This window comes from Chiloscyllium plagiosum, unplaced genomic scaffold (genome assembly GCF_004010195.1).
Source record: "Chiloscyllium plagiosum isolate BGI_BamShark_2017 unplaced genomic scaffold, ASM401019v2 scaf_41118, whole genome shotgun sequence".
Classification (NCBI taxonomy): Eukaryota; Metazoa; Chordata; class Chondrichthyes; order Orectolobiformes; family Hemiscylliidae; genus Chiloscyllium; species Chiloscyllium plagiosum.
Genome location: NW_025207780.1, coordinates 3,204 through 6,784, shown reverse-complemented (window position 1 = coordinate 6,784; position 3,581 = coordinate 3,204). Strand labels below are relative to the sequence as shown.

Sequence of the window (3,581 nt, the reverse complement as noted above, 5' to 3'; positions counted from 1 at the left end):
AGAGAGAGAATGGCTGGGCAGAGAGATTTGGTGAGTGCAGACTGTAAGGAGAGAGAGAATGCATGGGGTCAGTGGGCTGGGGAAGTGACAGCTCAAATCCCACCTTCCCCAGGAATGGTGTCAGTGTTCCATGAACTGGAATCCACTCCATCCACAGCAGACTTGGGGGCAGTCATTTCTCAATAGACACATGGCTAAGACAGTAGATTCATATAATCCCTATGGGCCATTCGGCTCATAAAATTCAGACTGACCTTCCAAACAGCATCCCCACCCATTTTCTCTGCAGTTCCCCAGAGTTAACCCACCCTAGGTTGCAGATGCCTGGACACTTCAGCATGCCCAATCCACCCTAAACTTCAGATGGTTAGACTGTCGGAGGAAACTGGAGCACCCAGAGTTCACCCACGCAGACACAAAGGTGAGAACATGCCAAAGTCCACACAGAGAGCTACATGAGAGTGGAATTGAACCCAAGTCCGTGGTACTGTGAGGCAGTGGTGCTAACCACTGAGCCACCGTGCCACCCAGAGCTTTGAAGTTCTGCTTTGTCTTTGTAGCTTCTGACTTCTCATGAGCCTTCAGCAGAGGCTCTCTCCTCCTGACATTGTTAGACCACACCCGCTGCAACTTCCCTTTTCCATTTCTCCAGCCCTGAGCACACCGGTTCCCAAATCCTGGCGCCAGACAGACACTGATGCAACCTGGTCTTCTGCTGCCAACTGCAGAGAATGGTAACAATCCCTGCCACTATTCTCTCCCTGACCACCACTGCCCCCTCCCCAACATTGTTCTTACTCCCACCACGCAGCCAGGTAGCTCCTCGCTCGTGCAGACCTCTCTCAGATCCCCTTTATCTGTCTGACTTGTGCTGACACCCTCCTGACCCTGTCCACTGACCCAGTCAGAAGGCTTTGTCCGTAGAGGAATGACCATTTCCCAGAATAAAGTGTCCAGTTAACTTTCCCCTTTTCCCCCAACGTGTCTGCAGCCTGGTTTCCAGCTGCATCTTTCTGAGCCGAAGGTCCTCCAGCCTGTGTTTGCCCTGGATCACAGTATCCAGAGCGTCTCAACTTCTGCAAATCGAAAGACCAGGCCCACCCTGCCCTCTCCAATGTGTGTTGTGTAACTGCTTAATCGTTTCTGGTGGCTGAGCAGAGGCTGATACCCAAATTTGGAACCCCATGAGGGTGGCCTCAACTGGGACATTGGGTTCATGTCACACTACAGGTGACCCCACTACACGATACACTCTCTCTCTCACTCTCACACTCATGCTCACTCTCAGACACACACACATGCACACACCCTCTCACAGGCTTATACTCCATTACTCTCACACTTTACCAAGCACGCACATACACAAACACACACTCTCTCATGCAGACACACACGTCAGTCTATGGTATGAATTTGCAATTGCAGGATTTTAATTGCAAGTACATTCTATTTTGCTCAAAAAACGCACAATCTTCAGACAGTCTGTCCATGTAATATGTTATAAATTCTACGATGGAAATAGAACCAGTCTGACTCAAAATTGGGATACAGACAGACTCTGACATGAGTGAATCTGTGGGATATTGTTTCCCCAGAAAATGGTTTCATCATTAGATTCTGAACTCCAGATTTCTGACTGAATTCCAATTCTGCCATCTGCCACAGTGTGATTCGAACCCAGGAGTCCCCAGAGCTGGGTTGATAGTCCAGTCGATAATGGCACTTGGCTGTCATTCCTTCAATCACCCTGCAATGGCCTCCACAGGTGGGAGGAGGGGGTAAAGCCCTTCCCACACTGACAGCAGGTGAGCAGGCTGTCTCCGGTGTGGACCCACTGGTGCGTCTGCAGGCTGGAAGAAAATAAATGAATTTCTTTCTGCATTCGGAGCAGGTGATTGACCGCTCCCTGTTGTGGAACCACTGGTGAGCTTCTAAAATCTCAAAACAAATAATCAAGAAAGAACCCACTCTATTCACTACCGCAGACTTACAGCAAGGTTACACATTAAAAACTATGCACTTATCAGTTCCTGTGCTGTGAGCTCTCCCACACAGATTCCACCAAGACCAGTTGTGAATTTTGTGTTTGTTAATTTTTCCTAGATGCATTCCAATGTTCAGAGATACATGATTTCAAACAACAAAGGCAGTAACTACATAGATTCACTGCTGTGTCAGCTAGCAGTGTAGGAATTTCTCTCTATCTCTCGCTTTCAGACCATGTGCTCGCTGCCATTAGCTGTCTTTCTCTCTTTTAAAAGTGCTGTTGACTTGATTTTTTTACTCCAAAGTTCCAAAACAATGCAACAGCATATAAAACAGTAATTGCTGCTCCTGGAATTCAAGGAAATCGCTTCCAACACTGAAAATATCTTTAAAAAAGAGCAGCTCTTACAGCCACAAATTTTCTCAGCCTCCATCTTGGATTAGTTCTTGGTGAACATTCCCATCTCCCAGGTTACAGTTATTGAAATAATCTGCTTTTCTGTTTTTACTACCAAAGTGGATAACCTCACATTTATCCACACTAAACTGCACCTGCCATACATTTACCCACTCACTCAGCCTGTCCAAATAACATTGCATCCTCCTCACAGCTCACCCTTCCACCCAGCTTTGTGTCATCTTTGTGCAATTTGTGATATATTCCAATTAGTTTTCTCATCTAAATCACTGACATATACTGTGAATACCTGGGGTCCTAGTCCTAGTCCCAATCCCTGCAGTTCCCCAATCATGAATCATTATACAACATCGATCTGACTGATCCTCCCTGACTGACCGTACAAAATAGCAGATGTTAGCCTTATAAATGTAATTAACAGGACTAAGACCATTTATAATGCTGCCTCCCAAGACCTACTTCACCTCAGAATGCAGCCTTTTGCCTGAAAAATGGGCGAGTACTGAGAAATTTTACTAGGTAATAATCATACCGAGCCTGTAGTGCGGCACCCGGCAGAAACTATCAGATTGGATTATTACCTGTCTCCACCAAGCAGTGCATCGTGTAGTTGATGTGGGTAAAGTCTTAACATGTAAACCTAGCTCAGGTGAAGAGGCTGAGGAGTTCCTTACCGTTTTAAGGAATGCTATGGTGCTTCCTCTGGTGACGCTAACTACCTACAAGGGTGATCATCCCAATTTAATGCCCTATGTATGACTTTCTTACCTGATCAGGTACAGAAAGCTATTAAAACCCACAATATCCACTGGCAAGATTCTGAGGTTGCACAATTCAGCTGATAGGTTTGGTACTTCTGAGAATAAAAGGATCCCAAGAGTAAGACAGAACTTGCCCAAACTACAGTGGCTAAACTTAAACCCAGGATTCAAAGTAGACCTTTTCGTCTGCAAGGTCAGTCAAGCTAGCAAATGAAAACCTCATACTATCGTCCAGTATGGCAGGACAGTAGAAATGGTACTGTGTATTCACAACATCCCAATGGACCTTGCGGTCCTCCTATGTATCCTTCCCCAACAGTCCATGATGCCTCTATACATCCTCTCATTACTCTTCACTGCCTCCCCCACCCCCTAGAGTCCCCCAACAACTACACCTTTGTTTCAATTGCAATGAA

At 46.2% G+C, this 3,581-nt stretch overlaps 1 long non-coding RNA gene across 1 annotated transcript in view; it reads left to right on the top strand.

The window, feature by feature from the left end:
* The first annotated feature begins 3,087 nt into the window (after window positions 1-3,087).
* The window catches only part of LOC122546639, a 3,697-nt gene continuing 3,203 nt past the window's right edge, over window positions 3,088-3,581 (top strand). Inside the window, exon 1 of the long non-coding RNA XR_006310779.1 lies at window positions 3,088-3,358. This is a non-coding gene — a long non-coding RNA (uncharacterized LOC122546639). The remainder of the gene's footprint in view (window positions 3,359-3,581) is intronic.